We start from the raw sequence: 13,316 nt of genomic DNA on the forward strand, positions 1-13,316 counted from the left end.
TTTCTTAAGATGAACATGAAGAGGAAAAGGGGGAAGAAGAGGAGAAGGAAGAGGAGGAGGAGGAGAAAGAGGAGGAGGAGGAGAGAGAGGAGGAGGAGGAGAAAGAGGAGGAGGAGGAGAAAGAGGAGGAGGAGGAGGAGAAACAGGAGGAGGAGGAGGAGAAAGAGGAGGAGGAGGAGAAAGAGGAGGAGGAGGAGAAAGAGGAGGAGGAGGAGAAAGAGGAGAAGGAGAAGAAGAAGAAGAAAAAGAAGAAGAAGAAGAAGAAGAAATAGAAGAAGTTAGATATCAAACTTGCCCCCCAAGGAACTCTATGGCAGTTCTAATTAGCAGGAAGTAGTTTAACAATAATGTCTCCTCTATCTTTCTCTCCTACTTAATATTAGGGGTTGAAACAGTGGAATAAGGGTGCAGATGGGTGGCATAAAGAAGAACCCACAAAGTTATCAAAAGCCTGGCTATAGGCTAGGGTCCCTACTGTCTGCGTCCCCTCATCAGGTGACCTCCATGGCTGACACCTCAGGACTGCTCCAGGAGAATAAAACATTCTTTACTTCCTCTCCATATTGTCCTCCGCACCTCCACAGTTTCCATTATTCACCCTGATCTTTGTTCCCTATTTGCGAATAGCTTCCTCTCTTCCCGCCCCAAGTACCAGCGTGGGAATGTCTGAGGAGTTCCCGCTGGGCACAGAGGAGGATCCCCGCCCCTCTCCAATGCAGGGCCACAGCTGTGCGCATGTGCATTCTGGCAGGTGTAGCATCTGAAGGCTGCTTTCCCTCTCCGCCCACCCCCCATCCTCTGGGTCATTGGATTGGGTGCAGGGTCTGTCCGCTTGTTTTCACTGCCCTACAGGACTCATTCAGGCTCCTGCAGACAATGCCTTAGCCAGCCCCTTCCTCTTCCCTCTCAGCATCGCAGAGGTTCAAGCACGACTGTTTTTGACAGTCGGGCAGGCAAAAAAGAAAATAAGAGTGGGTTGGTTGTGATTTGCATTCGGCTTCCTCTGAGCTAGCATTTTTCCAGTCGGCCTGGAGCTCACCCAGTTTCTCCTCCACCGCAGTGTTTTCTCATGCGTTGTCCTTTATATCTTTTACATTGGTTTTTCCCACTGATTTTCTTACTAAGGAAGTTCGCTCTTTCTATCGCGAGTATCGGGCATGATACTCGGTTCTAGCTTCATGGATCGTGGGCTAATTCACCTATCTCTTCCTTAATGGTTTCTGGGTGGGTGCGAGCTTCCCAGAAAGGTTTCTGCCATTCTGGGCCGTGTTTTAGAAGCATCCTTCTGTGATTTCCTGGTTTAACGTTTCACAGTTGCTTGCCGGGGACAGCTCATATCACCCATCCATGTGGAGCACATCGTACTTCCTATTTCTCCAGATGGCCACCCATTAGGCAGCCGATCAGCCTGGTGATGTGTGTCTTCACAGAGATTTGCTTCCTGCCTCCTACGAAACTACTTTTAAAGTCAGGCTGGCCTAAGCTATTGTTCTTCATATTTTCCCCTTCAGAGTCCCAGCACCCAGGACTCTTCTCTCTCTTAAATATCTCATTTCCTTTTGTGGAAAGCAAGGTGTCACCATGAAGCTCATGATGGCCTTAACCTCATTCTCCTGCTCAGTGTCCCAAGCGTCGAGATTACAGAAGCGTATGACCATACCTGGGTATAAATATTTTTTGGAAACTCTCTCCCTTTACTGTGCCCCTCAAAACTCGTAGGGGGACTGGAGTGGTGTCATCAGATAAGAACAAGTACTACTCTTGCAAAGGACCTGAGCTGAGCTCCCAGGACCCACATCAGGTGGCTTACAACCGTTTTAACTCCAGTTCTAAAGGATCCAACACCCTTTTCTGACCGCCACCGGTGTCTTCTCGTGCGTGTGCGTGTGCGCGTGCACGTGTGTGTATGTGTGTGTACACACACACACAGGCACACTATTTAAAACAATAAACAAAAACCTTTTAATTGAGAATGTAGCTTCTCTACAAGAAATGTGGAGAGAGTTTGGTGCTGGTATGAGCGAGCTTTGAGTTTTGGGGGCAGTAAGCCTCGTCCTGAAGGCCGCCCTCCCGATTAAGAGCTGTCCTACTGGCCCCGCTAGCTCTCCTAACCAACTGCCTCTTGATTTTTTCCCCAGACTGTGGGACAGGCCCTTACCCAATGCCCTGTCTTTACTCAGCAACCATGTCCCTACTTCCTGCTTCCTTCTCCAAGATAGAGTCTAACGCCCCTGTTCACCTCTCACTATTACTCCAGCCTCAGCCAGAAAGAGGGAGGGGCGGGGGTACAGCAGCCCCAGTCTCAATCTGTCTAGCTTCGCAGAAGCCCACACAAGAACAGCAGGAACGTATTGAACCCGGAACTGAATGGCTTTTGCCTGTGTGCACACTTTCCCTCCGTCCAGCCGCTGGAGGTCTCGGGTACTCTTTCCTGCCTTGAATTTCTCTCCTGCCTTGTGGTCCCCCCTAGTTTGGGGGAAGGGGTGGGGTGAGCCTCGGAAGGCGGGAGGGGAGGAGCCTGAAAGGAGAGCATCGATTGGTCCACTGCCAGAAAATCTCTCGTGCATTGCATAGCTAACATGTTATGTGGCTCCTGAAACATATATAAACAAGCTCCTGCAGAGTCCAACAAAACGACATCTCTTTCCCAAAGAGCACCCTGGGAGACAGACAGACAGGACAGTCTAAATCTAAAGAACCTCACTGGGAAAGGGAGATGGGGGCAGTTGACAAAGCAAAGTAGGGATTCAACTGGAGGGCTCAGGATGTCTTCAAGGCCACTGAGGATGCAGTAGCTCTGGAATGAATCACACCGGGTGCATAGTGCCTGGTCCCAGAAATACACTCTTGATGCTACTTTGTTTTTTTTTTCAAACACAAAACGAAAAACACACAGGATGTGAATTCCGCTCGCGCCCTCTAGTGGCCACGTTAGGAATAGGCCAGGGTGGGTGCGGTAGAAGTCAAGAGAAAGACCCAAATGGCTACAGGGACCTCGAGGGTGGGTAGGGATGAGCTGGAACCAAGAAGAAGATATGGAAGACAGGCGAAGCAGACAGACTGCTAATGTGTAGTATACGGTCTGCGGAACTTGGTAGTCGTGGAATCTCCTATCTAGTGTCCAAGATGCTAGACTGACTAAAAAGATGACACTTGCTGCCAAGCCTGACTACCTGAGTTTTATGGCCAGGACCCACAATAGAAGGAAGGGGCTGGTCCATGTACACTTGTGTCCACATACAAACACAATAAGTAAATAAAAATTTAAAGTGTAATAGATACACACATACATATATATATACACACACACGTATATGCTAGAGGCTCATTCTTAGTAATGTGTCAGGCACAGACATGGTGTTACTTAACTATATCCGAAGGTAACCACGGGGGAGGGTTGAGCCCCAGAACAGGTCTTCTATCCTGGACATTTCAGCTGAGAGAAATGTCAGATAAATCTGAAGAAGAAGAAGAAGAAGGAGAAGGAGAAGGAGAAGGAGAAGGAGAAAAAGAAGGAGAAGGGTCCAAACCAGAGATGCTGTGTGGACCCGCCCCGTGCCATTCACAAGGACATAAATGTGAGTACCTGAGCCCATGCCCTGAGCCCTGAGTATGATGGCATTTGGAGGCAGGTTCTTAGGAGGTGGTCCAACTAGAGGATGGTGTCCTCATGGGCAGAAGTAGTCTCTTTATGGTTCAGCCCCCTCTACCACACGGAACATGGCAGAAGGTTGGTCAGCCATGAACCAGGAAGCAGCCCTCCCCAGAAGCTGACTGGGCACAGGCAGGACTGCCAGCCTCCAGAATCATAAGCTGAGTTTCTATTGTTCATAAGTTACTCGGTCTGTGACACTTCGTCACAGTGACCAAAGACAGTGAGGACTGACCGGTTCTCTGGCAGACTGGCTGATTGTTGGAGTGAGTGAGGGAGTGATACAAACTGGTATCATACCCTGGGGTTTACTTAAACATATGCACACTCAGTTATAGTAAGGTATGCTTGACAAATAAGGATTATATACACTTAGCCGGCCTGTTGGGGTATTTTGAACTATGTGCACACTGTGACATGGTAACGTCCAACAAATGAGAGTGTCTGTCATCCACATGGTTTTCTGTTTTGTTTGTGTGTTGGGGGTGAGAACTATGTACACATTGTGACATGGTAACGTCCAACAAATGAGAGCGTCTGTCATCCACATGGTGTTCTGTTTTGTGTGTTGGGGGTGAGAACGCTACAGCTTGACCCTCGGCAACCTTCAAATACACAACGCATGCTGTAGAACACTCCCCCCAACACTTCGAAGGCCTCACCCCGCTCGCTCACCCCAGCTCTCTGTTCCTAGTTCCCAGCTCTGTCTTGATTATAGTGAATGGTGCTGTGTCACATAGGCCCTAACTACAGATCTGCGACCAGCTGTCTTTGTGTCCTTAGCGAGCCTTATGAAGAAGTGAATATTGCTGGATCATACAGTTCCATTTTTAAGTTTTGAGGAAGCCCCGGGCTGTTTTCCACGAGGGCTGCTCATTTGCATTCCTGCCAGCACTTGAGGGCACCCTCCCTCTCATCCTCCGCCACAGATCTTACACATGCTGCGCTCCCTGTCTGATGGCTGCCCTTCAGAGAGGAAAGCAGAGCCTCCCCGCGGCTTTCATTTGGATTTCCCCAATGACTTATAAATACCAGCTTTGTGTCCATGTGTCTGGGCCCATTCTTGGCTTGTGTGTCTGCTTGAGCTTTTGCTTGCTTTAAGATCAGATTGTTTGTGGAGGAGACCCATGGGAAAAACTGCCTCGAGCCACAGAGATGCCTCAAAAAACAATCCAGGGCCAGCAAAATGGCTTAGTGGGCAAAGGTGACTGCCATCAAGCCTAAGGACCTGAGCTCAATCTCTGGGAACCACATGTAGAGATTTCTTGACAAAGGGGTCCTTCCTTGTCTGCCAGTCAAGAGAAATGAGAGGTGTAAACAGGCCCTGGTGCCTGGCCTCTCAGCCCCACTCCCTTTCGAGACTCTTTCCTCCCATTCCCTCCCCCCAGCCTCCCACACACACCCCCCAGCCACAGGCACATACTGACCCCCACACTGAGCTCACGGCTTCCACACAGAGTTGACACAGGTCATTCCTACCCTCTCTCTTCTCTCGCAAGGAGGCCATTAGACTCCCTCTGGCCTGAAGCCCATTCCTAGGTCCTCCCCAAGAGAACTGTCAATGTCATCCCCCTGGTATTGTCCCATGCAATAGTGGACCACCCCAGGACTGTCTGCTCCCAGGGTGGGGTGGTCACTGCGTCCTGGCGAGGCAGGAACACTGTCTCCAATGTGACTCAGATCCAGGTCACTAGTTGCCTGGTGAGCCTGGATACAAGGTTTTGTTCTCTTGAAACCGAGAATCTCTGGCTATAAACATTTGAGAGGAAGATGGGGTGTGGGGGACCTGATGGTTGTTAGTAGTGTCCAGGAGTACAGGAATATTGCACAAATGACATGTACCCTGAGAGGACATGTCCTCACAGGTGAAGTAAGGGCAGTTTGCCAGAGGACAACCTAGAACTACCATGGCCTATGGAAAGATGGATGGGAAAATGATGGCGAACTGGGGGATTATCAGAGGGGAGGGAGGGACATGAGAGATGAGGGGATGAGGAAAGATGATGGGGAGGACAGAGAATGGAGGGAGAGAGGGAGGAGAGAGAGGATATGGGGTGAGCAGAGGAGCATACTTGAGGGCCATCCCAGGACTTCCTGTGAGACCTTTGCATGCAGGGTGACCCCAAGGGGAAGCTAAAACTCTCAGACAGTGATAAGTAAATGCCCACACCATACCATCAACAATCAGAAGTAGTGAGAGGAAAAATCAGAATGAAGAAAATTCCGAGTAGAGATAGGGTCTGACCCAGGACATCGAAGACCTACACCAACCGGGCCAATCAGACCCAACCTCCCAGCCCTGCAGATCCTGACCCCACACTGCCCTCTTCCCCAACATCTAGCATCCTTCCCTCTGAGACCAGCAAGGGAGATTCTGGAAGGATGACTGGAGAAAGCAAGACAGAGGTAGAGCCAGCCCCAGGGTCCCTTGGGTGAAGGCCGAAGTAGCTTACAGAGGTCAGCACTGCCATGGAGCCCGGGAGTATTTCTGAGTGTTGTTCCCATGTCAGCCACACGAGGGCGCCCACACGGCAGCTGTGCTCAGGATAGACCTGCTCAGCCTCCCTGTCTTCCTGATGGCCCAGGCTCATAGCTGCCACAGAGGCCAGGCCGGCTCTCCCACTGCAGCTGGCCGTGACTGGCTCTCTGCTAACTGCATTCCACGGACACTGTTCACAAGATCCCTCTGAACTCTCCTTGTTTAAACCAGTTGCCTCTCCTTGTGCAGCCGCAGCTTTACTAATTTTTTTTTTTTTACAGACAGGAAGCAGGTACTTGTCCTCTGATGGGGGGGTCGGGGAGGGGGTGAACAAGAGAAGAGCTGGCTTTCCAGTCCCGAGCCCTGCAGTTTCCATGGCACTCCACCCCCACCCCAAGACCGCAGAGCACCCTGGGCTGTCTGGGGGATAAATGACTGATCATCTCCGTAGGACAACCGCTTCATATTTTCCTTCCTTTTTTCTTTCTTTTTTTTTTTCCCTATCTTTTTTGTTTTGTTTGGTTTTGAGACAGGATCTCATGTAGCCTAGGTTAGCCTTGGGGTCACTATGCAGCCAAGGATAACCTCCAACACTAGACCCTCCTGCTTCCGTATGCCAAGTGCTGAGATTACAATGAGAACCTCCACACCCAGTTTCTGGAGCGCTGCGGATGGAAACCAGGGCTTTGTTCAAACAAGAGAATCACCCTACCAGTGAGACACGTCTGCAGCCTGCAGCCCCTCTGTTTTATGCAGTAAAGCTTTTGCCTTATTGTTAGGGCAGAGTCCTGGTGGCGACCTGGGATGTCTGATACCAGTCCCTGTGCCCCATGCTCCTGTCTGGAGTCTTCATCCCACATCTGTGAGGGCCACAGTCTCCTGAGGGGCTTCTGTGATGGTTTGTATATTCTTGGCTCTGGGGGTGGCACTACTAGCAGGCATGGCCCTGTTGGAGTAGGTGTGTCACTATGGGTGTGGGCCTTAAGACTCTCATCCTAGCTGCCTGGAATTCAGTCTTCTCCTAGAAGCCTTCAGATGAAGATGTAGAACTCTCAGCTCCTCCTGCACCATGCCTGCCTGGATGGTGCCATGTTCCCACCTTGATGGACTGAACCTCTGAACCTGTAAGCCAGCCCCAATTAAATGTTGTCCTTATAAGAGTTGCCTCGGTCATGGTGTCTGTTGACAGCAGTAAAACCCTAAGACAGCTTCTATCCACAGGTAGCTCACGAGTCCTCATTCTCCTCGATGTTGAGCAGGCAAGATGCCTCTCATGTCAGTAGCATGCCTGTGGTTAACCCTGCTAGCCTACAGCAGTGGTTCTCGACCTGTGGGTCACTGCCCCTTTGGGATTAAAATAACCCTTCACTAGGTCACCTTTCAGACATTTACCTTATGATTCATAATAGTAGCAAAATTACAGTTACAAAGTAGCAACAAAATGATTTTATGGTTGGGGGTCACCATAACATACGGAACTGTGTTAAAGGGTTACAGCATTACGGAGTTTGAGAACCACTGACCTAAGGTTACATAGAAGAGCCAGGTTAGCTATGGTCCTCAGCATTCTGACAGTCTGGCAGGAGCGGAGACAAATGGCGAGGACCACACTGAGCAAATGACCTCTCAGTGGTACAGAGCACAGGGCCACAGAGGAGGAAGTGAAACCTGACTGGGGATGGCGGTGCCGGGCAGAGTCCTCTCCTCAGCTTCCTCCTCTGTAATAATAGAGGAATACTTGGATAGCTGTCAGGCCTCCTCCTGTGACATGCGCTGACTGAGAGGACTACAACCCACGGCCCTCACATTGCCTTAGTTATGTTCCTGCTGCTGTTATAAAATTCAAGCGTGCAGTCCACTGTGGCGGGGAGAAATGAAGTGACTGGAGCTCCTCGGATCTGGTCACACAACCCGAGGAGTCAAGACATGGAGAGCAGTGAATGCTCGCACTTGGCTCGGTTTTTGTTTTTTGTTTTTTGTTTCTGTTTTTTGTTGTTGTTGTTATTGTTTTCTCCTTTTTATTTCCCTTGCCTGGGGAATGGTGCCACCCACAGTGGGCAAACTGTCAAAATAATCCCCCAGAGCCCATCTCCCATGTGATTCTAGGTCCCGTAGACTTGACCACAGATAATAACCATCATAAGCTCCTTCTTAACACCCTTGGGTGAGGCTGCCTTCACCCAACCCTGGCAAAGACAGTCTTTTCAGGAAGCAAGAGCAGTAGCTCCAACAGCCTCAGAATGAGGGTGTTAGAACCCCCACTCACACCAGGGAGTGTGAAGCCTACGGCTTAGCTCCCAGTACAGTCCAGGGTCAAGTTGGGAGCAAGTGTCACCACCCCCAAGTGTGTAGGAGGAGATCCCAACCTTTTGAAGCCGCCACTTGCCTTTGGCTGGAGTGGAATGCAGCATCTGTGGGCTGTGGGAACTGAAGAGCCATTTGCTTAGTCAATAGGCACTCCAAATAGCACATGAGTGGGCTAGCCAGACAGTCCCAGAGCCTGTAGCAAAGAGTGGTAAAGAGGGGCAGAGGGTCTCACAGGCTGAGGGTACAGAAACCACTGAAGGGGTTTTGTTTTGTTTCCTTTGAGAAGTTTCTTGGAGTTTTGTTGGTTTAGGGCCAGCAAGATGGCTCTACAGGTAAAGGTGTTTGCTGCCAACCCGGATGACCTGAGTTCGAACCTCAGCACCCACATGGTAGAAGGAGAGAACCAACTCTTGCAGGTTGTCCTCTGACCATCACACCAGGCACACACATGTTTCTCTGCACACATACACAAAACAAACTTTAAAATGTAACCACATTGTGTTTGTTTAAATTGCGGCAAAACAAGCATAAAATTTATGATTTTTTATTAGTTCGAAATGTATATTTCTTTACTGGGAGCATTCACAGCAGGCAACCAGCCCTCTCTAGATTGTTCTACATTGTTTTCTTCCCCCACCCTGGCAACCATGATTGCCTCTGTCTATGGATGTGATGCCCCAGGGACCTTTTGCAATGGAACCCTGCAGTTCGGTCCTCTGTGGGTGCCTAGTGTCTGCACAACTTTTCCATGCTATGACCCATGTCAGATGTCTTCCTTTTCAGGAGTGAATAATATTCCACTGTATATGTGCATACCATATGCCACAGTCCATACATGGACTCATTCATCATGGACACTTGGCTCCACCTTCTGGCTACTGTGAGCATCTATGGCTAAGTAGCCGTTGCAGCTGCACTCTCAATCCTGTAGGAGGGTTTCAAGTCTAATCAGATTTGAGCTTTAGACAACCACTTCAGATACTATTAAGTGGGGGAGTAGGATGGGATGGGGCAAGGTTAGGAACCAAGGGGCTGCTGGGGCCAGGATAGTTGGGAAGGTGGCAGTTAGCCTCAGGGTTGGAGTGGCAGTCATGGCGATCAAATCCTGTCTCACAACACTCGACTTCATTCTTTATTTGTTCACCTTTATTTATGTGTGTTTGTGTGAATACGGAAATGTGGGTGCAGTACCTGAAGAGGCCAGCAGGGGGCGTTAGATTTCCCCCAAAGCTGGAATTTCAGAGGGTCCTCATCTGGGAACCAAACTCAGGTCTTCTGGGAGAGCAGCAAATGCTCTGAAAGGCTGAGCCACTGCTCCGGCTGCATGGCCATCCTCCTGCCTGAGTTCTGTGCACGCTGCCGTTGCCTGGTTTTATTATTTTCTCTTTGCTCCGTGTTGTAAATTCTAAGGTGAAATATCTGAACAACAGATAATGCTAAATGCTGGAACTGGCTGGAACTGGTCACTGCAGGATAAATAACCAGCCGACCGCTACCCTAAACCCCTCCATCAGTCTTCCCCGTTGCCTCTCGCAGCCCGGTTCATCCGATGGTGTCCAAATGACATTGACGTGTGGCCCAAGGGCTCTCTAATCTTGTTCCTTAATTAAGAATCGGATGATGTTCATTGCAGGGAGACGGTATGTGGGTCTGAAGAGTTTTAGGGGACTGACTCAGGAGATGAGAGTCGATTGCATCTCAAGGACACTCCAGCTTAAGAACAAGAAAGATACAGGCCCTGAATAACAACGACCCACTCAGAGCCTGCTGCCCGGTGTCCCCGTGAGAACCATCGGCAGACCTGAGCCTTCTTAGATGATCTTGGGGAGGGGGCAGCCTCTTTCCTTCCCATATTCTGGGGCACTGCCCTTGAGAAAACTGGATCCCCACCCCACCCCCCCCCCCCCCCAATGTCACAAAGGAGAGAAGTCAAGGATGAGTAGGAGTTGGAAGTTGAAGGGAATCAGAGAGTAAAGGTAAGTGCTCAAGAACGCACAGCATACTGATGCCTAGAACTTCAGGTCTGGCCTCCCTGACCCTGGCCACCTTCCTCTTTCCTTTCTTTGGATACCGAGACTCCCTATGACCACTCCCCCTGCATGCACAGAAGCTAGCCAGCGGAAATTCGAAGGGTGCTATGCCAAACTTTGGGGGTGCTGGGGCTGACCTTCAGATTTGCCTGAGCTTCCTGGCAGCTAAGGGGAAAAGGGAAACAGAGAGAGTGACTCAGTTCTCCTCAGTGCAAAAGGAGAAGCCTGCTGGAGCCTTGGTGAGGCAGATTTTCCTGACAGCATGCTGGAGGAAAGTTTTGGGGTGGGAGGCTCCGGATGATGTCATACAAGGCTACAGCCCACAGCATATGTTGACATCACCACAGAAGAAGGAGGGCACTTGGGGTCCACCCATCCTAGCACAAGTGCATAAGGGTTCCAGACCACTCATGGGGAGAACCACACCTTCATGGGGCCTCATGGGATATGGCGGCAGCTGCGGGGGTTGGGGGGTCGTCTGCCCTGACCATCTTCCCTAAATACCAACAAAGGCAAACAAGACTCTACCTGTGCCCAGGGATGGAGCCAAGGAAGGCACAGTAGAGACAAGGGACCAGTGTCACGTTATCACCGCCATTGCCACACCCCCACCCAGGAGCTTTAATGAGACACTGCTGTGTCCCATTTTACAGAGAAGGATGCTGGGCCTGGAGGGTCACAGTGGCTCAGAGTAGGGACACCAAGTCTGGAGACCAGAAGGTCCTCAGGATGACCTGCAGTTGGAACTGTAGCTCACAGACACCACATCCCTGCCCCTCCACAAACATCTGGACCAAGCGAAACAGCTCCTATCCTCTTCGGGTCAGCCATTCCTGCTAACAGCAGACTGTCACACAGAGCTGGTTAACTGACATTTCGTCAGAGGAGAAGATGGACAACCTACTCTCACTTGAGGTTCCAGCCATTCTTCCCGACCACATGTGGACAACCCTGCTCTGACCACATGCGGCCCTGGGATCTAGGGAGGTGCTAGAGAGTATAGAATGGGGAGGTAGAGGGTGATCCCAGCTATGGGGCAGCCATTATCCACGGTGGATGAAAACCTTCAATGCAGTTGCTCTGGGTCACCCCTATTCCTGCAGACGGCTCCACACCCTGGCTCTGTAAATTCACCCAAGAAACTCGCTGGTTCTCCAGGGTGAACTTCAGGGCGACCATATTTTGGGTTGCCTTTGGGTCTATAGGGTCTATGAATTCTCATGTGTAGGGGATCTGGGGCCCCTCCCAAGCCTGGCATTCTGCTCCAACAGCTTAGGCCTGAGTCAGACACAGTGACCCCTCCCCCATAGCCCAGGCCCAGTGACATCTCCCCACTTGAGCCCTCTGCCCCAGGGCCCTCCCTTGCATGGCACTGGGGGTCCTCCTCTTGGGAGCTATGTGACACTTCGTCTTTCTTCTTTCTTACATTTAGTATTGCTTGTAGTGGGAGGGAGGGATGTGCCCTCACACATGCGAAGGTCAAAGGTCGGAGGACAACACTGTGACTTCTGTTCTGTCTTTCCATCTTTTTGTGGATTTCTAGGATTGAATCCAGGCCATCGGGCTAGCATTGAGCCATTTTGTAAGCCCCTATTTATTTAGTGTGTGTGTGTGTGTGTGTGTGTGTGTGTGTGTGTGTAATATACTGCACACACTGGATCTGTGGGCTCTGAGGACAACACACACACACACTCATACAAGTGGAGGCCAGGGTATTTTCCTCAGTCTCTCTCCACATTTTATTTTGGAGACAAGTGTTCGTTCTCTCTCCTCCCTCTCCCTCTCCCTCTCCCTCTCCCTCTCCCTCTCCCTCTCCGTCTCCCTCTCCCTTTCCCTCTCCCTCTCCCTCTCCCTCTCCCTCTCCCTCTCTCTCTCTCTCTCTCTCTCTCACGCACACGCTTCTTGTGGATTTGAGCTTTCAGCTGCTCCAGAGCCCTGCCTGCCTGCTGCTGAGCTTCCCACTGCACTGGTGACGGACTGGAACTGTAAGCCTGGAACTGTAAGCCCAATTAGACACTTTAGTAAGATGTCCTGGTCATGGAATCTTGTAACAGCAGCAGAAAAGTAACAAGACACATGAGTGTGGGTCCTCCTGCTCGTATAAAAAGTACTTTACTGACTGAAACGTCTCCCCGGGCCCCATGTTTAAGTCTCTCAAAGGCAATGGCCCCTTCATCTCTGAGCTTGACACACCTGAAGGAGAGAAAAGTCCCGGATACGCTCTAACCCCATACTGTCCTCAGAGCCCACAGATCCAGTGTATACAAGATCTACAGATCCAGTGTGCAGCATCTGCAGACCCAATGTGTGCAGCTGATTTTGAAGCCGAGGTCCTAGAGACCCAGCTCTGCCCTAAGACAGGATGGTGGCCTGAACCCAGGTCCCAGGGCGTAGGATGGACAGCTAGGCAGTCCTAGCTTCCCCAAGGCTCCAGTGTACAACAGATGCTGAAGACATGAACCCACAAAGGCCACAGAGGCAGCAGGGGTGGGCACACGTGTGAGGAGCACTATTTCTGAAGGCTGTGACTCCAGCTGGCAAGTGTCACTGACAAGACCCCATGTACAGACAGGTGGCTCCACAAAGAACAGCAGTTGGAGGGTGGATCTCAGCAGGAAGGTCCATAAACCTCACTCTCTGGTTCTGTGAAATGGGTAGAAAGAAGGCTTTGGGACGGGACCTCAGTTTCCAGCATTCTGATCCCACAGCGGTTCTCTGCCTGCCTATGACAGCTAGCCCTCCTCAGATCCTCTCTGGTGACACAGTAGCAATGAGATAGCCTCGGCTTCTTCATACCCATTCTCCTTGTTCTCCTCCCTTGCCTTTTCAGCTTTTGAAATAGGGTGTC

This window comes from Grammomys surdaster, unplaced genomic scaffold (assembly GCF_004785775.1).
Source record: "Grammomys surdaster isolate TR1022 unplaced genomic scaffold, NIH_TR_1.0 124439, whole genome shotgun sequence".
NCBI lineage: Eukaryota > Metazoa > Chordata > Mammalia > Rodentia > Muridae > Grammomys > Grammomys surdaster.